The following is a 20791-nucleotide window of genomic DNA, read 5'->3' on the forward strand; positions in this document are numbered from 1 at the left end:
TGTATATCAATGATCTCTCATCGCAGTTGAGGTATTGTCGTATTCGGATGTATGCCGATGATGTCCAAGTATATACTGGAACAACATTGTCTTCCGACAATGATGATTGTGTGGCTGCTTTGAACGAGGACCTGACTAGAATTTTACTGTGGGAATCTGGCAACGGTCTTACTATGAATCCGAAGAAGTCAAAATATATAATTATTCGAGTACGAACCTCATGGACTCATTTTAATGCTGATATTATGGTGGATAATCAGAGAGTTGAGAAAATTGATCGAGCGAAGAATCTTCGTATGGTTTTCAACAGCTATCTGACATGGTGGGATCATATTATATCGTTATGTGGGTCTTGTTTACTCGATGCTTCCTTTAAGATAAGTGTTATATTGGGCGAAATCGTGTCGAATTCCAATCATCACACATGGATGTGAATTTTTTGCTAAATGTGATGCATAGAATAGGTTGAGATTGGAAAGAACGTTCAACAGTATTACGCCATATGTCTATGGTTTACGACGATATGACAGCATTTCGGGGTTTTCGGAACAGTTGTACGACATGAGTTTTCAAAATCTTCTTAAATGAAATGTAAAATTTTGGGGAGAATGGTCAATAAATGCGAAGGCTCTGGAAGTGAAATCGGAATATACCTATATATGGAAGCTATATCTAAATCTAAACCGATTTCAATGAAATTCATCCGTCGGGAGTCCTACGAAAATCATTCCTGCCAAATTTCGAGTGAATTGGTTAACAACCCAACCCAACAAAATTTGGGTTGTTTTATTTACCATTCTAGCACATTCGCCAGCTTATGGATAAATAAAACGCTCTTTTCGTAAAATTCTTTGTATTTTAACGTTGGCAACACCAACGCACATCCATAATATTCAAATATCAACAAACCAAAAAGTCCTTTTAATTTGAAATAAATGTTTCTCGGAGTTCATAAATGTGATTTTATTAAAAATTTAAGAAATTTTGCATTGAGATTGATGCTGAGTCGATCCATAAACTTAGTAATGGGCCTATATCTCTTCCTTCGATGTGTTTTAAAAAAATGCACAAAGTCATAATACCTTGTACCACAGTAGAGGTGTTGGGTAAACAATTTTTATTAAACTCGTTCTTAAAGTTAAAAATATGCTCGCTTTGTCATATATGTAATACCAGCTGAACATCCACCTTATAAAAGGTCGGATTGACATCATTGTTCTTAAAAATAGTAGCGTCCTTTCAACGCTGGTATCGAGAATTACAAAATAATGCTGTTCAGCTTTGAAAATATGTGCTTGATTATCTTGAGGTTCAAGTATGTAACGCCCGTTACGAAAAAAGAATAAAAAGTTTTTTCCAAACGAACTAATTAAATTTTTTTTTTGAAAAATTTCAGATAATTATCATAAAGGTCTCCAATTATGGTGTATCCTTTTGAATAAGTTTATACTAACTATGAAAGAAAAAACAGTTTTTAGTATTTAACGCCTGTTAATTTAAGCAAAATTTGAATATGTAGAGCAAAAATAAATTCAGACGAAGAAATAAGCCTCTGAAAAATTAAATTCTTGGCTAGATGTATTATTTAAATGGCACAAGTATATTAAAAAAAAAATAAATCAAACAAGTAAAAACGTGCTAAGTTCGGCCGGGCCGAATCTTATATACCCTCCACCATGGATCGCATTTGTCGAGTTCTTTCCTGGCATCTCTTCTTAGGCAAAAAAGGATATAAGAAAAGAGTTGCTCTGCTATTAAAACGATATCAAGATATGGTCCGGTTCGGACCACAATTAAATTATATGTTGGAGACCTGTGTAAAATTTCAGCCAATTCGTATAAGAATTGCGTCCATTGGGGCTCACGAAGTAAAATAGAGAGAACGATTTATATGGGATCTGTATCGGGCTATAGAACGATTCAGATCATTATAAACACGTTTGTTGATGGTCATGAGAGGATCCGTCGTACAAAATTTCTGGCATATCGGATAATAATTGCGACCTCTAGGGGTCAAGAAGTCAAGATCCCAGATCGGTTTATATGGCAGCTATATCAGGTTATGAACCGATTTGAACCTTATTTGACACAGTTGTTGAAAGTAAAAATAAAATACGTCATGCAAAATTTCAGCCAAATCGGATAGGAATTGCGCCATCTAAAAGCTCAAGAAGTCAAATCCCCAGATCAGTTTATATGACAGCTATATCAGGTTATGGACCGATTTCAACCATACTTGGCACAGTTGTTGGATATTATAACGAAATACTTCGTGCAAAAATTCATTCAAATCGGATAAGAATTGTGCCCTCTAGAGGCTCAAGAAGTCAAGACCCAAGATCGGTTTATATGGCAGCTATATCAGGTTATGGGCCGATTTAAACTATACTTGGCACAGTTGTTGGGTATCATAACGAAACACGTCGTGCGAAATTCCATTCCATTCGGATTAGAATTGCGCCCTCTAGAGGCTCAAAAAGTCAAGACCCAAGATCGGTTTATATGGCAGCTATATCAGGTTATGGACCGATTTGAACCATACTTGCCACAGTTGTTGGATATAATAACAAAACACGACGTGCAAAATTTCATTCTGATCGGGTAAGAATTGCGCACGCTAGAGGCTCAAGAAGTCAAGACCCAAGATCGGTTTATATGGCAGCTATATCAGGTTATGGACCGATTTGAACTATACTTGGCGCAGTTGTTGGATATCATAACAAAACACGTCGTGCAAAAATTCATTCCAATCGGATAAGAATTGCGCACTCTAGAGGCTCAAGAAGTCAAGACCCAAGATCGGTTTATATGGCAGCTATATCAAACCATGGACCGATATGGCCCATTTACAATACCAACCAACCTACACTAATAAGAAGTATTTGTGCAAAATTTCAAGCGGCTAGCTTTACTCCTTCGGAAGTTAGCGTGCTTTCGACAGACAGACGGACGGACGGACGGACGGACAGACGGACGGACGGACGGACAGACGGACGGACATGGCTAGATCGACATAAAATTTCACGACGATCAAGAATATATATACTTTATGGGGTCTCAGACGAATATTTCGAGTAGTTACAAACAGAATGACGAAATTAGTATACCCCCCATCTTATGGTGGAGGGTATAAAAAAGGTGAAAACGGAAATAACTGGGCCAACATAACTTCTATATCTAACTAAAATCATATCTATTGTAAGACCATATTCGCCTAGGTAGTAGAGAGTTCTGATACAACACAATCCTAAACTTTTAGCGAAATCAGATATAAAACACATCTTTAATGAATTCAAGACCCACACTTAGAAGAATGGACCATATGGCAGCTATATTGAAATATGTTCTGATCTAACCAATATTCTGTCCGCATCTTGTAGAAATAATTCTGAATTTGCAGATGGTATGTATGGCCATCGGCTACCGAGGGCTATATAAAGGTATACTCCGTTAATATATTTTCCAAATGGATATGGTTTATGTCTAACTACCTTGTGTTTACGAAAAAATAACGTTAAATCAAAAAAAAAAAAAAAAATGTCCTATGTGATAAAAGAATAAAGATGCTCCGTAATGCCCGATACAAATAGGGCTTAAATTTTTTAAAGGTTATGCAATAAGGGGTAGAGTAATATACTTGAGATGTAAGATTATTTTATGATTGGTAAACGGCACCCAAATTTCGCTTTTTGTAACGGAAACACCCGTTACGTTTTCTTTACTGCCAAATAACAAAACCTGTGACATTAATTGAAGATTCGTTGAGGGAATAAAATTGCACAAAGTTCATATAAAGTTAAGCTTTTAAATATATTCGTTCAGATAATATATTCGTATATTTCAGTAAAAATGTAACACCCGTTACAATGGAATTTCCCATATGTGAATGTTCGTTTTTACTTTTCGGCCTGTGCATTTAGATCGTTGTCGATTGATTAAAATTCAAAACCCGAGCTTGAATGAATGCGATTCCCTTTTAGAATGAGAATCGCAATGTAGCTTCAATAAAAGATAATTTGACCCATCTTAATGTACATACATAAATGTAAATGGCTGTATGTGAACTGATACAAATTTAATGATTTTCGAACAAATTATCTGGAAACTCTTGATATTAAATACCGTTCTATATTCTTTATACATGTGTTGCCTGAAACATTGCCATGCTGGTTCAGAAAAGCGAGAGAAACACATACGAAGAAAAACAAAAATAATTCAAATTTGGTATTTGGATAAAACATATTGAATCAACTGACAAAATAGTATTTTTGAGGTCCACGCCTTCGATTTTTAGACGATTTCAAGTCATTGTATTTTTCGAGTTAGCAATTGCCAATTTAAAGTTTTCATTTGAATTATTAAAATTCGTTGTCACGATAATTCAGAAAGCCAAGTTTTTTTTTTAATATATGTTAACCCTTCTTTTGTTCTGTATCCCAGATCCAAATTCATGGATTTGTTTTTCATAATCTATGAGTTATTGTAGAAATGAAAACGAGGATGTACATAAAAGAACAGAACAATTTTACTCTTACACTCAGAGAAATTCGTTAGTAAAAAGAGCAAAAATTTTTGCTGTAAATACAGAAAGTCTGCTGAAAATGGGACAGCGGTAATTTGTTGCTAAAACAGCAAACATTTTCTGCTGTTTTCAAATATTAAAAAGCTACAAAACTCTCAAAAATATCATAAATATTTCAAAGTTTTTACACTCCATCATATTACAAAAAATAATATGATATTTTTATCTTTTTAAACAAATTATATTATGTTTATCTTTTCAAACAAAAATTGTCAAATTTTTGTATTAATAAATAGCATATACCTCAATAGTTATTAGGAAGTTCAAAAATTAAAAATTTTTAGTTTAATGTCAGCAGACAGTGTTTGCTGATATCAGCAGACTTATTTTTCTGGGTGTAACACTTCCTGCATTAAAATGATATTGAAAAGAAAGTTTCATTTGAATTTAGGGCAAGTTACGCTTTATATAGACCATTTGATGCCCTTCACCACATTGGATAAGTAGGCTAAGACGTCGAACCAGTGATCTGAAGAGTCATAGGAGAAACTTTCGTGCCAAATTTCGTGAGGATAATTTAATAAATGAAAAAAATACTGCAGTATTATTTAAAATCGGATGAAAATATATATGCGAGCTATATCTAAGTCTGAAGCGATTTCGACCAAAGAATATGTTTGGACTCATAACAATTTTTTCGAAAAGGTTCAAACAAATGGTTTATATGTTAGTGTGCAAAGAACCCAGGCGACATGGAAGGTTGAACTTTTGTGTTACTTAATAAACATGTGGTGACTTCGGGACACCTCAATAAAATTTACCTGCCAAAACATTTCGCAACCTAGATGGCATGATTTTTTATGATTTACTTTAATCTCCAATTCATGACGCTACATTTTGATTTTAAGTATGTTTTTTCTCCTCCTTATTTTGTGTTGTGTTCCAGCTAAATAAATTTTAAAACATGTTATCCTTGACATTTTCTTTTGCTTATTGCGATCAAGCAGGCTTTGACTTTTTGTATTACGTACGCGACATGAGCATTTCGAATTATTTCAATTATCTTTCAAATTTTGTCAAATGAATATCAGAATAGTTTTTTTTTGTAAAAAATTAATTGTGGTGTGTTTTAATTTTGAGAATTTCTCTGCTTTCCGTCGCTAATTTGATATACGTTTATTTATAAACGGGGAGTGGAAACCGCGACTCAAACCAAATATAGTGCAAACTACCCCGAACTGATAGCTGCTTATTCCACATTGAAGCATTTTCAATATTTCTTAGAAGGTCGTCAATGTTACATTTCTTCGGACCACAAGTAGCTAATTTTTTCGCCATTCTCCAAAAAATTGTCGCTCTGCGGTCCCTACTCGAACTTGACTATATCACTCCTAGGTCCCTTATCATTGCGCTTGAATCTAAACTTGAATCGGAAAGCACTCCTTTATATGTGCCGTGTTGGACCCCTGTTTTTTAACATTTGGGTGGTCCATTGAGCTTGACAATGTCAAATCAAATTCGATCAGTTCTCTCAAGCAGAAATAAAGTATTGTTAAATACTAGAAACGGTAAAACGATGGGCAGATGCACACCTATGAACTTTGCTTTAAAGCAAGCGGTATAGAATATAAATGTCATATAGTGTGTTTGGAGTCCACCATAAAATTTATGCAGATTTGCCAATTCATTTTATAAATTATTGGTATAAATTTTATTTTGCCATAAACAATGGAGGTATTTCTGCGGGTGGCCACACTGCAAATTGCTAATTTTGCCCACTAAGGAACAGGGGCAAACTTCTCCCATATCAATGAGTGCAGTCCGATTCAAGTTTGAGCTCAATTAGAAGGGGCCTTCTTTTATAGCTGAGTCCGAACGGCGTGTCGCAGTGCGACACCTCTTTGGGGAAAAGTTTTACAAGGCATTGTACCTCACAAATGTTGCCAGCATTAGGGAGGTGGCCACACTCCAATGTGAAAAACATATCTTGGCAATCCTGAACACAGATATTCTACATAAAGGCTGATACTACGTTCGTTGTTTACCGTTGAAAACTTATGTTTTTCGCGATTAATTTTTTAAAAAAATCTACGAAATATCAATGTTAACATGACAATTTTATTATTCAATTCAATTGTTTTTTTGTTGCGTTTAACGTTATAAAAGGTATAACATTTTTTTACTTATGGATTTAACTTATATGTAAAAAAATCAGCTAGAATAGGTTTTTATTCTAGCGGTCTGCTGGAAAATTTAGTAGTTATAACTATTAATTAATCATTTTATTTTATATAAATAATAGTTAAACTCTTTTATTAACATCTTTCTATATTTAAGTACTTCTTTAACAAACTTCTAAAAATGTAGCCACACTCAACCAAATTGGTTATTAAAAACAGCAAAAATGTTTGCTAAAAACGCAGTTTTTGTCTGCCGAAAATCGGATAGCAGATATTACTGCTGTTTCAGCAAACATAGGGCTGCAAAATCTGCTGTTTTAAGTACAAAAACCCACTGTTCACCTGTTACTTGTTTTGATTACTTTAGGCATTATTTAGATTTTTTTGGAAAAGATGATTTTTATTTGTGGAATATTATTGCAAAGAAGCTACCTGATCCATCCCATAATATTTATACGTTTCGAAATGGAGCTGAACTCGCTCGCAGTTTTTGTTATTGCTCTACATTAGTACATTAGTGTGCATGACTAGCGCGGCCTTTTGTTTCTAAATTTAAAGAAAAACGAAAATGGAAAGTGTACATTTAGTGGTGAAAACATCCAATGAGACTAAATTTGTATATAATTTTTTCTTCTAACATCCCCTTCATAAATAAGCAACAGTCATTTTCAGCAAACAACGAAATTGCAGAACTTATGCTGCAATAGCAGAACTACTGATATAATAGCAGCTAAATTAACTACTAATATTCAGCACACAGTGTTTGCTATTTTCAGCAAATCTTTTTCTATGAGTGCAGTAATAAACTTCGCCACCATTTAGAATGGTAATAATTTCATTTCGGGATAATACAATACCTTCGAAATATCTGACACGTATACTTTTCAGCACTGGACATCAACCCATGCAATGTTCTAAAGCCTCTGATTCTCCCAGGTTACACCGCTGTCGTGTGTATATTAAAATTCAACCAGAGTAGATCCTCTCTAGCTTTCATTATTAAAGTTATTTGTTCTTGCTCGAAATTATCCTTGCCATGAAAGCAGTCAACGTTGAAGTCAATGAATTTATAAATGCGATGCTCACTTTGTTAGGCAACTTGTATACGTTCATTATAGGACATGCTTTTCATTTCCATCAACAGTGTTTGTACTTCAATCATCCAACAACACTTACTCGATTTTACATTACTGCTTGGAATATTGTACTCTGTAAGTTGTACTTCTTAAAACAGCCTTAATTTGTATAAGACATTTTCACGGCAAGTATATGCGACAGTTTGTGTTTACCAAGATCAAATAGTACTTTTGATAGGTATAGTAAATGGAGGCGTAACCCTTTTCCAATGCAATGACGTAATTTGGAGTAGATTCTGGAAATTTCAAATTTCAAATAGCGATACAATTTTTGTACTTCTTCTTCAACAATTCTTCTATAACAATTTTATTAAGACTTTACCATTAGTATTGAGGGATTGCCCTACTCAATGAAATCACCAAGATTTTTTTCTTTAAGACATATTATCTAAAAAAAGTAATGAGCGAAAAATATCTGAACTTCGCACGCAGACAGCGTATCGTGAATGTGGCTCAAGTGAATAACGGGAAACATTTTTCACCTGCAAGAGAGCCATTGGCGAAAGCTGAGGGTTAAAACCGCACTGGGAACATACCGCAGATGTCAGACCTATAATGCTTGTAATCTGGTGGACGGCGCTTCAAAAATCCATGTACTGTTCAATACTCATACTTTTCTAGTTTGTGACATCACATCTGATGCTTTTAATGCTACATCTTTTGCCTCTGGACATTGTGGCGCCCACTGCTGTGAAGCTAAGGGAGCTATCTCTTTGGTCATGCGTTGGCTACGGACACTGCGTTATCCTTGATAAAATGCCGTGTTCCAGGTAGGGATCCTAAAGTCGACTTTCGATTAATCGACTTTTTCTGTCAAAAAGTCGACTTTCAATGACTAAAAAGTGGAAAAATCGATTTTGAAGTCGAATAGTCGAAAAGAACGCTTGTGGCTGCTGGGAATGATTTATCAAGTTACACAGGTAAAAATTGCTTCCAAATTTTCTGAGATGCATTTGTGCACTTTATTGTGCTACGATTCATGCTACGATTCATTGTTCTTTATTTTATTCTTGTTGCCGTAAATATATTCTTTAAATTGAAATGATAAATATATGTAATATCATTAAATGGTTGAATCTATTTGATGAACTTCGGCAGCGGTATTGAAATGGGTAATAACAATGCGTGCCAAAATTTGTGCATATCCATGCAAAATTACGTTCTTACCAGTAAATAATTTTATTTATGGATGCTGAATGAATGGAAGCAGGAAAATTAACTTTTTATCCATTAAGCTAAATGCTGTTCATTTTTTCATTGCCCCTAGATTGGGGCATTTAATGTCCGATTTTGATGAAATTTGGAACAAAATTAATATTACACTCATAACAGTCAGTATTTTGATAAAGCTGTCATGCATATCGATCTCCAGATTAAACATGTTAAGCCTACAAAGTTTGAATATGATTCATATCGGTGCAACATTAGTCCCATACTAACGTTCCCCCAATTTTCGGTATATTTGCTCTGAAATCCACAACTTTTTTCTAATTTTGGCAAGTAGTGGCTACCATAAAAGGGTTCATTTCACAAATAGAGATTTTTGCACCGAATTGAGGGAAGTGTAGGTGGAATTTAGAATAGATAGACTCCGATTTGATGAAGGCGGCCTGTTTCATGTGTAATAGTGACCAACAAAATTTTAAAAATTCTATATTTTCCAAAAATGTTCTTGATAATGCGGAATACAAAAAATCGGACAGAATAGAGTTATTTTCGTGTTTCTTTTTGTGTTTTATAGAGGAAGATAGCGGAGAGGTTTGATATAAATTTTTGCTTGTTGACAAAAACTTTTAGGAGATAGGAGTCTCTTGTTAAGAAAATTTTGCAAATTTTTGACAAAAAGTCGGAATTAAAGAAGAAAGAGATGGCTGAACAGTTCAAAATTCACCTGTTCTGGGTGCCAGGCCACAGAGATATCCCAGGGAATTGCAAAGCTTATGAGCTTGCGAGACTATGATCTACATTACACATTCCAGGGAAACTGTAATCTGTGGATATGCCTCTAGCGATATGTAAGCTAGGTTTTCAGGATCAAGCCCGAAGGTCAACGAATGATAGATGGGGGTTGTGAAAATTTTTAAATTATGTGGCTAAATCTAGACTTGAAGTGGTCTACCGCTTTGCTATCGCTGCCTAGAACAGACGTCTAAGTCATAGTGTCCGTCATGACAGGTCACTGTCTGATTGGAAACATGCTGACAGACTGAAGGTTGCAAGTTGTTGAGCTTTTTGAAGCGATCTGGATCGTTCAACGGTAAGAACTACAAAGCATCATCTCCTGTTCCCGTGGTATCACGGACGATAACGTCTAAGTGAGTCTGAAAGGAGACCGCCACTTAAACCTAACCTACCACTTTCTTTCAGTTGCAAATGCAAAATTTGCTCACAAACGTTTTATGAAAGGGGGAAACTGCTGACATGTCCGATTCAAGTTTAAGCTCAACAATAAGGGATCTACTTTTAATAGCCAAGCGTCATAGGCGGACATGCTAACCATTGCACTACAGAGTCTGGCTTCGAATTACAAATTTGAATTCCTATTTTATTGACATTTTTAAAGCATAAAATACATACAAACATATATTCTATAAGATCACATTCGGACGTTTAATTGAAGCTATGGGTTGCCGTTGATCGACTTTACATTCCGTGACGACTTAACAATGCTCGTGCGTTCATATATAGTTTGGCTCGCAGCACATTTGGATACATCGCTATTTTACGACTAGAGCTCACGAAAATACTTATTTTTATACGATTTCACTCTCGACATTCACTGAAATTTCGGAAAGCGATTTAAATTCTGCCTTTTGATGTCGATAGTGTAGATCGGACTTCCATCTGAAATTTTAGAAAATCGCAAAAACTTTCAATACGTATTTAAAACTCGGGTCATCGTAGCGTAGAGATTAGCATGTCCGCCTATGACGCTGTAGGCCTGGGTTCGAATCCTGTCGTAAACAACAACAAAAAGGTTCAGCGGTGATTTTCGCCTCTTATTGCTGGCGACATTTGGAAGGTACTATGTCATGTTAAAACTGTAACGCTGAGGCACGCCGCACTGTAGGGGTTGACTTCAAATGTGTCGTTTAATTTAAAATTAAAATTTCAAGATATAACAAAATATTACGCGCCATTCGAAAGGGTATAATTGTCTTTTCATATTCCGCAAAAAATGGCCTTAGGACATATAACCTAGTTCCAATAGGTTCATAAACATGCACTTTTTGGTTTTTCAAAAAAATAAGACTTTGTATAATTTTTTGAATTTTTTTTTAATCATATAGCATTTAAACCTTAAGCTTATCGGCTTCAGGCTCTACTAATTTTTCAAATTTTGATATAGTGGAAATTAAATTTCTGATGACTTTCAAATTTTTCTATGTTTTTTAGAATAATATGGATATATAGTGGACCTTTAAAAAGAATTGAGCTTCAAATCGTGTTTTTTTTCTGATTCAGAGGATCCTCTACTACCAGGAACGCAGCCAGGATTTTATGTTGGAGGGGACCCAACTCACATTTTCAAAATCAAAAATTGCCAAAATTCTTGTTGTTGTGAAATTGGTAAATATACCTCCATTTTTTTTAAATTGTGGGTGCAGGAACTTGCACATAGGCGATCATAAAGTCAGAGCTGAAATTTACACTGATTGCCAACACTGTGCAAAAATCTTTTCGAAGTTGTATTAATGGCTTTGAACGCTAGACAACGGCAACGGCTGCTGCTCCATGTGCCCAGGTTTGCATTCACAACTAAAAATACCCAAAAATATAACTGCTTTAGAAAAATTCTAACTCGAGTTAGGAAAGAAGTATCGTTATGAAATTCGGATTGGTGTAAAGAATACGACAGAAACTAGTTACAACAATTTTTCCCGTCATGTTTTGGGGGAAAATTGGCTTGTCAAAAGTCGGCAATTTTTTATATCCCAAAAATGAAACGAAAACATTTCTAAAAATTCTTAGGAGTGAGATTTGTGGAATCCGGTTTAATGTCTTGTTGGTTTCTATAAAAAATAAATTTATGGCAATAATCCTACTTCTTTCGACAGCTGGTTCTATTTTATGCCAAAATCATTAAATCCAGCTTACTTCACTAAATGGTCATAAAATATTGAGAAAATTATTTTTTCGTTGTAGGGGCTTAGGAAATAAAAAGATTTTTTCTCAAAAATTTTTAAAATTCAAAATATTTGAAAAAGTTGCTACGGCAATATAAATTCTCTAAATTATGAATATACTAGCAAATGCCCGATCGCTGTGCTGCCCCCGATGGTACACCCAATATCAAGATGTAACTGTATCGCAATTTTAATAGCTTTAGCCATATCCGTAAGAACATTTTGAATGTTTTAGTGCCTAAATGTACGAATTAAAAAAAACCCTAGTCGGCCGATAAATACTGTCAAAGTGTAACTGTATCGCAATTTTGAGGCCTTTAGCTCAATCCGAAAAGAAAGTACCATTTTGTACGCTTTAGTACATGAATGTACAAACTTCAAAACAATATTCTAGTCATCCGTTATATACTGCCAATATGTACCTCTATCCCTAATTTCACAGATGTACCTCAGTCTGTAAATAAAGTACCACTTCGTACGTTTGAGTACCAAAATGAACGAAGAAAAACAAGTCTTCTCGTCGCTCAGTACATAGTGCCTAGTGTAACTGTATTCCAAATTTCAGAGCTGTAGCTCAATCGGTAAAGAAGGTGCCATATTGTACGTTTTAGTACCAAATGCGGTACTAATCGTACGTTTCTTCCGTTTCCATTACTATTTTTCATATTTTGTCTATAAATCCCCTTTATTTCGTAACAAAAATCATTTAAGCCAAATTTTGAAGTTCTAGCACCACCCGTTCGCCTTATGCAAAGTTCACCTATTTCGTACCATTTTTGTGTACATTTTTGTTTCTAAATTTCCAAAAAACTCTTTTGGCATCCCAATTTAGCTCACCATAGTGTACCCAAAATTCCAAAATTCAAAGTTCTAGCTCAATTAACAAACGAGGTACCAAAAAGTACTAATTGCGATACTAAGCATACCATTTTCCCACTTCCGGTACAGTTTTGGGAAATTTTTGTCACCAAATCTTATTTTTTCGAGACGCTCTTTAATATGAGCCCAAAATCATAACTCTAATCCCAAGCAATCGCACTGGGTAAAAAGTCACCATTTCGTACTATTAGTACCTAAACGTACGAATATCACAAAACCCCGTCTTATCGCGTGCCTACGACCCAAGACCCACATTTGTGCCAATTTCATGACTCTAGCTTTAGCCGCTCGGGCTGGGCGTTAATCATTCAGTTTATATATAGAGATAAAATTTCATCAAAATCAGACAAGACAAAATCGAGGGTCAGGGGTTATGGGTTTTTGTCTTTAAAAATATTTATAGAAATTTGTCTATAAAAAAAGTTTTTGGAAAATTTTGTTTGGGACAGATAAGCATTATAAAAAGGCTTTAAACATGTTTGGGCAAAATTTAAATTTCGATTTTAAAAAATAATCTCGAGGTTAAGTTGTCTTTAGAGAGTTTTTCGCTGAAAGTTAGTCTTTAAAAAAATCATTAAAATGTAGTCTTTAAAATAAGTAATAATTTTTTTTTATAAAAATTTTGTCTTTAGAAAAAATTTTAAAGAAATTTTGTCTTAAAAAAATAATAAATAAACATAATTTGTCTTTGTATAATATTATTTTTGATATTCATCAAAAATCCTCATTTCATCTTCCTTCCTTCGAGCACTGAATTTCATTAAAACGAAACATAAATCAAAAAGCTATTGTAACAACAACAAAAAGTTTAAACTATTAAATGTGAACCGATTTGCTTCAAACTTGAATATTTTCAATTTCTACACCTATAAGTCATATTTGCTGAATTTCATGAAGATCAACCTATCCTTTGTTTTAAACCCACTTTTGAGGTCAAATTCCCCACTGTGTGCCATTCGGACTCAGTTGTAAAAAGGACTCGGCCGACTGCATCTGATCGTTTCTTCTTCATTGGGTCGGAAAGATAAAAAAGATAAAAGAAACGACATTTTTTATTTTTACTTTTTTTTTTCATGTAACCAACACGAAGGGGATGGGAATAGTGTTTATTGATATTCGTCTTAAATTTCTGAACGTCAATGTCGGTGGGAAAGACATTAGCCGGAAGTCGATTCCACATTCGATGGCGAAAAATGGTGGCGAAAAATGAATTTTCTCGATAATGCATGGTTCGGTCGACTGGCTAATCAATTACAAACGTGTAAAAGTTCCTGGCAAGTCTTGTATTTCTGGTGAACATCCTAACGTCAGGGATAAGAAGACGAATATCCCTAGAACACTTGCCATGAAAATAACGATAGAGCAATACTACGCTTTCCACATTCCGACGATGTTCAAGAGAATCAATAGAGTTGGATACTCTAATGACGCCAATCAACACCATCGCTCTCCGTTGAACCCGGTCAAGTAGCTCCAAGGATGATTTTTTATACTACCTACCTGGGAAGATCAGAAGAGGTGAAATATTTCTTGCAACGCTTAAGAAAGCCCAAACATTTGAATGCTTCTTTCGACACCTTGAATGTGCGTTTTGACCAACGGACATCACATTGTATCTTCATTCCCAGGACATCAAGACCATCTGACTGCTCAATATCTATACCGTCGATAGATATCGGCGATTGTAGTAGGTCAGTGAATCGCTTGTGAGACAAGAAACAGCAATGTATCTTCTGTGCGTTAAAGTCTACTCTGTTCATTCTACCCTACTCGGAAATGGCCAAGAAATCCTGGGAGAGCGTCTCATGCATAATGCGCCTCCTGTCCACAATTTCTTGAGGATTGCGCCTATGGTCGAATGAATATGAATGACATAGACTACTGTCAGAGCCTTGTGGCACACCTGCGGTCAATATATACTCATCTGATGAGAACCCATCTACAACAACTCGTATAGTGCGATCTCTGATAAAGCTCGATATAAATGGAACGAAGTTACTACTGACTCCAAAAGCGACAAGCTTTGATAAAAGTGCACCGTGCCAGACCCTATCAAATGCCTTGGAGATATCGAGAGCCACGACCTTACTCGGCCGACTGCACGACCACGACCTTACTCGGCCGACTGCATCGTTCCGAAAAAATGCCATTAGGTCTCCAGTAGAGCGTTTTCTGCGGAACCCATAAAGTCTGTCGCTAAGAAGGCCATTGGACTCTGGGTATCTGACAAGATGATGGTTAACCATACTCTCCATAAACATCCATAAACAGAAAGGGAGTTAAAGCCCCTTAAGGAAACATCCCTTTCGGAGTTTGGACTTCTATATATTTCTATCAACTCATTGTAGGATTAGATTAAAAGTTAGAAAACTTCAAGAAAATGCGGGGTAATCGTCAAGAAAATTATACTTACAGTATAATTATTCATCGTGCCCCGTGCCCACTGGCAGACGGGTAGAATTTTTAGAGACGCATAATTCTTCAAATTAAAAAAAAAAACACAATTTGTATGCATAAATAGCGAATTAAACCTTTAATTGTCGTATAAAATGGATTGGGTGTTAGAAACCCTTCGGGCATTTAACGCACTGAGTAAGATAATCCCTCAGTCAAATTCACGTTCGCTTACATGTTCCTAATTTACCACGCAGCAACTTAAGGTTCACTTAGAGAGCGTCTGTAACGCTTTGACGCTCAATGCAATGCCGCATTTAAGACACTACAGAACGGGTTAAGTATCACAAATTAACAAATGTTGTTGCTTCGAGAGCATACGATATGCAAAAGATACGCAGACCTATAAACACCTATGCAAGCGGAGCAACTCGAGCATGCCTAAATGGAGCTTTGTGCGCATGCATACGCTGTATGCATTTAATTGGGTTCCTATTGATTTTGCAAGGCAAGCATTCGACAATACAAACATCGTACTAGGCCTTCGCTAAACCGTCGTCACGGCAATGCTGCCTGCTATGGCTACAGCTAGCAAAGGATGGTGGCGGCAAATGAACGAGTGAGTGTGGCTTTGTACTCATCTGAAATTATTAACCACGCCCATGGCCATTCATTTCGATGTGGTACATGAGCAAATGGGCAATGATACGTGCATTCATGCACACAAATGCAATCGAGCAATATATGTGAGTTTTTATATGAACATTATGGGTAGTATGTGTGGCAGTATATGCGAATGCATGTTTATTTTATTAGCATTTTGATAATTGGTTTTTTTATAATTCCGCTTTAGCAGCTGAATCATGACCAGTTTCAGCTTCGCCTTTTCTCTTTGACTGTTTAATTAACATTTTTATTCGCTCGTTTATTTGAAAAATTGCTCGAATCCATACACACACACGCCGCACTCCACCAGAATAAGATCTATTGGCCGAACCCGCACAAATAACAAACGTACAGGCATTTCTGGATATAGTGAACCCCCTTTGTAAACGCTTTCAAGGAGTATTCTAAATAGTCAATATCCGTCGAAAAGCCGCTTGAAGGGCTTGTTCGTTTGTTACTTGATGGAATCAATTGTTGAGAGCTCGCTATCTCTTGTGCTTATAAAACTGCGGTGTAACGACGAATGTAATTTCACTGTGCTTTTTCCTCCCTATGCAGCAATCAGTGGTAAAAACCAACCGCGTGCAAATCCGCTAATTGGCACAAGACATCAGAAGAACAAGAACCTGACATGTACAACCGTTACAAGTTCGGCAGGGCCGAATCTTACCCACCCACCACCAGGGATTCTTTCAAAAATTTACACAAATGAATTTAGTTGTACAGCACATGTGTACTTACGTACGAAATTTCTGCAAATCAATCAAAAACTAAAGCTTCTTGTGGCAGTAGATGACTAATCGGGAAATCGGTTTACATACGAGTCATGTCGGATTATACACCATACTTACAACGGATATTGGAAGTCGTGCAAGTACAAAACCAAATTTAGGCAAATTGGATAATTATGAGGGAGCTTTATACAAATATGAACCGATATGGCTCACTTACAATCTCCAACGACCCACATTAATTAGAAGTATCTGCGCCAAGCAGATATCTCTATACGCTTGACCGCTATCGTGATTTCGACAGACGGACGGACGAACATGGCTAGTTCAACTTAGAATGTCAAGACAATCGAAAATTCGCAAAAAAAAAAAACTAGTAAACAATCTGCCATTCTGCTCCTTGGAAGAAGCCATTTCCGCATATGACGCTGAACGCTTGGGTTCGAATCCAGGCGAGAACATCAGAAACAATTTTCAGCCGTGATTATTCCCACCTAATGCCGGCAACCCTCTTCTATAAAAAAAAGAATATAAATACCCTTCGAGTTCTCAAAACGCAAAGCCTTCTTTTGTTGGATAATTTTTCAGGATTTATTTCAAGCAGTATTTATTTTTTGTTAATTTCTCTTTCAAGATGAGCTTAATGACCCCAAATTTTATACAATGGAAAAATTAAAGCCACAGGAAATACACCACACCAACCATTATTTGACGCATTTCGACCTCTTACTAAGGGATAGTCATCATCAGAAATCTTTAGGTGTGAGGGCTTCAAAGGTCGTACATTGGTAGGTTGTATTTATCTGGAAGAAATTGCGAAATAACCTCGTAATGAAATGTGTACGACGCACTAACTAATCCCGACACTTTGTCCTTCTGGCTGCGTTACTTTTCCAATGCATATGTCCTTGTTTTATTCGCAGCGTGGGTTTCTTTTGCTTATCCTACAATTTTTTCCAGGGCATACACATGGTTTTGTGCATCGTTTGGAAGTTGTGTTGATGACTCAGAACGCCGACACGACGGCAACCGTTCGTCGTGGGTTCAAACCATGGTCTGACTCAGCCGATTTTTTTGCTATCCCATCGTACAACGGTGTAATCCTTACATGTTTGAAAATGGTCTTTTGCGCTTTTAGCATATGGAAAATTCTCTACTCCCAAGGAGAAAGGTGCCACCGCAAATACTTTGTCCTGGTGTAAAGAATAACTTCCGCCTTTCGGACATCCACTTCGCCGTCCTATGTAAAGCTCTCTGCGAAACGTCTCAAAGAAGGCGGGGAAACGAAATTTAATTTTGTGTCCCTCTACCCTGCAGGAATGTGCGACAAGGCGCAACAAGCAGAGTATATCTTTCTAGGCCATTATACAGACTGTAGTTCTGCCGGAGATGCATTATCAGGTCCGTGCGATTTTAAGAGTCGACCAAAGATTTTTTGACTCCAACACTGAATAATCCCCGGCAAACCCATATCAGTGACAACTCTTTCGGAGTCATTTTGTTCGTTGAATTGCGTAGGCCATACCTTCTCTGTCTTCTAAATATGTAATGGGTGTGGTTAGGATTATCCGAAGCCTTGAGGCTTTGGCAGCAGAATTCCATCCAGAATTTGTTTTGAGCCTTTTTATCTTTTTACCATCAGCAAACCTCCATCGACCAACACCAACCTCCATCGTCTGGAGGAGGTCTTGGCAACTCCGTAAGGACGTTGTACGTGTAGTATACCGATGAAAGTCCATAAAATGTATTTTTCGCCCATGAACATGTTGTTTTTAGCGATATAAGCAAAGGTTCTTCGAACAACAATACTATTGATCGCTTTGTTTGTCGGGGAGATGGGATGTTTAACAGGTGGTCGCACTCTTTAATCCGTTGCACCAAGTTTCCAATTAAATTAGAGATCAAGGCACCTTTATTCTTCCACCTCTGCAAGAGAATGTTACCGTTGTAACTATCCTGCGGCTGTAAAATTTTCGTGCAAACTTCGGAACGAATTAAAAACACTTCCGCTCCATTAAACGGTTAAAAAAGATTCAAAAACTGTTCAAACACATCAAATTCAATATTTTTAATTGTTTCCTGAATACGGATTTACTATATAAATTACTTTAAAGTGTTGAACTATCTCATGAAAAGGAGCTGGTTCAAAAGCAGCTTGTGTTTTGTTCGATTTGTATGGAAGCCGGATCGGAACAAATACTGTGTCCTACATCAAAACTGCCCTATCCGTTCGGAGTCTAGGATAGATTTGATAAATTTATGTGCCTTAAATCGACTGAAAATTGAGCGGCGACCAAGAAAATATTGTCTCAATGTAGCCCTCGGCCAAATATTTCGAAGTGTCCCAAATGTTAAAGCAAGTATAACTCCATCTTGTAGTAGAGGACATAAACAAATTTAAATACAACATTAGCAAGTAAAAGCATGCTGTTCAGCCGTGTCGAATCTTATAAACCCTCCACCATGGATCGCATTTCTCGAGTCCTTTGAAATGCTAATTCGGAATACAAGAGTACAAGAATTAAGCCATTTAGGGGCTCAATATGTCTCCTTGGATGGAGAGAATGCGCAAAATTCCTGGGTGTTTTGCTGGACAGGAAATTGATCTTCAAATCCAACATTTTGGTAAGGGCGGGAAAGGCAACTCTTGCCCTATACACCTGCAAGGGAGCCATTGGCAAAAGTTCGGGGTTTAGATCGCGTGTCAGGCATTGGGTATATACTGCAGTTGTCAGACCTATAGTGATATACGGTGTTGTGGTCCGGTGGACGGCGCTTCAATAGTCCGCCTACTGCTCAATACTAAACCGGATCCAAAGGATGGCTTGTTTGTGCATTATAGCCTCACTGAGGACGAGACCATCTGATGCACTGAATTTAATGCTACATCTTATGCCTCTGGACATTGTGGCTACCCAAATTTCAGCGACCACTGCCGTGAGGTTAAGGGAGCTTTCTCATTGGTCATGTGGCGGCTACGGACACTGTGCTATCCTTGATACAATAGCCGATGTTCCAGGCAGTGTGGATTTGACCAAACCTGAGCCGCTTTTTGATAAGAAGTACTGTACCACTACTCCTGATAGAACAAATTGGAACTACGATATTCCTGGTAACAGAAGTTACATAGACTTCTATACGGATGGTTCCAAACTAAACGAACAGGTGGCAGTGTGTATCAAGCGGAGATCCGCGCAATTAAGGAAGTGGTGGAGTAGCTAAGATATAATTTCATTACGACGATTAGCATAAATATCCTCTCAGACAGCCAGGCAGCCAATATATCCCTAGAGAACGTATTTCTGAACACAAAAACCGCCCTCGACTGCCACAGATCTCTCAACGAGATGACTGAACAGTTCAAAATTCACCTATTCTGGGTGCCGGGCCACAGTTATATTCCAGAGAATTGTAGGGCGGACGAGCTTGCGAGACTAGGAATTGCCCTACAGGTATGCCCCCAGCGACATGTAAGCTAAGTTTTCACTGGGGGATTTACATTGAGAACCCAGGGACTGAGATCAGTTTTAGACTGCCTAACCATAGTATGGAAGGGCAATAATAACCAGTAGGGTCAGGTGCAGGCGGAGATCCGGGCGATCACGGAATGCGTGAAGTGGTGTGGTGCTAACTCGAGGACGTCGATTGTGAACATCTTTACTGACAGTAAAAGGGCAATAACAACCAGTAGCGTAAGGTCACGAACAGTCTTGCAGTGTAAGAAGGAGATTTACGCCTTCTCTGAGGATGGCAAAATCCGCATCGTTTGGGTGTCGTGCCATAACGGAGTAAGGGAAATGAAAGGGCAGACGATTTGGCGGTGAAGGCCAGAGGACTGCCGTCAATAAACTTGGTTAACCAGAAGCTTTTCGGGTCGACGCAGTCCGAGTTAAGGGAGTTGGTGACGAATGCGCTTGCAACATTGAAGAACAGCGAAACAGTCGGTAGGACGGCGAAAATCCTATGGGGGGATCCAGATCGTGAGAAGACGAGGCTATTACTGAAAGGAAGCAAGAAGGAGGTCAGTATAGCTATTAATATCATAACGGGACACATAGGACTACGAGCTCACTTATGTAAAATCGGTGCGGCAAGTGATAGCATGTGTAGGGCATGCGGGGAAGATGATAAGACGTTGGAACATTTCCTTTGTCAT

At 37.1% G+C, this 20791-nt stretch overlaps 1 protein-coding gene across 2 annotated transcripts in view; it reads right to left on the bottom strand.

Moving 5' to 3' along the window:
- Positions 1-20791, bottom strand: part of LOC106092498 (protein dead ringer) — a 174940-nt gene that overhangs the window by 129897 nt on the left and 24252 nt on the right. The window lies entirely within an intron of this gene.

Source organism: Stomoxys calcitrans, chromosome 5, assembly GCF_963082655.1.
Source record: "Stomoxys calcitrans chromosome 5, idStoCalc2.1, whole genome shotgun sequence".
In the NCBI taxonomy this organism is placed as follows: domain Eukaryota; kingdom Metazoa; phylum Arthropoda; class Insecta; order Diptera; family Muscidae; genus Stomoxys; species Stomoxys calcitrans.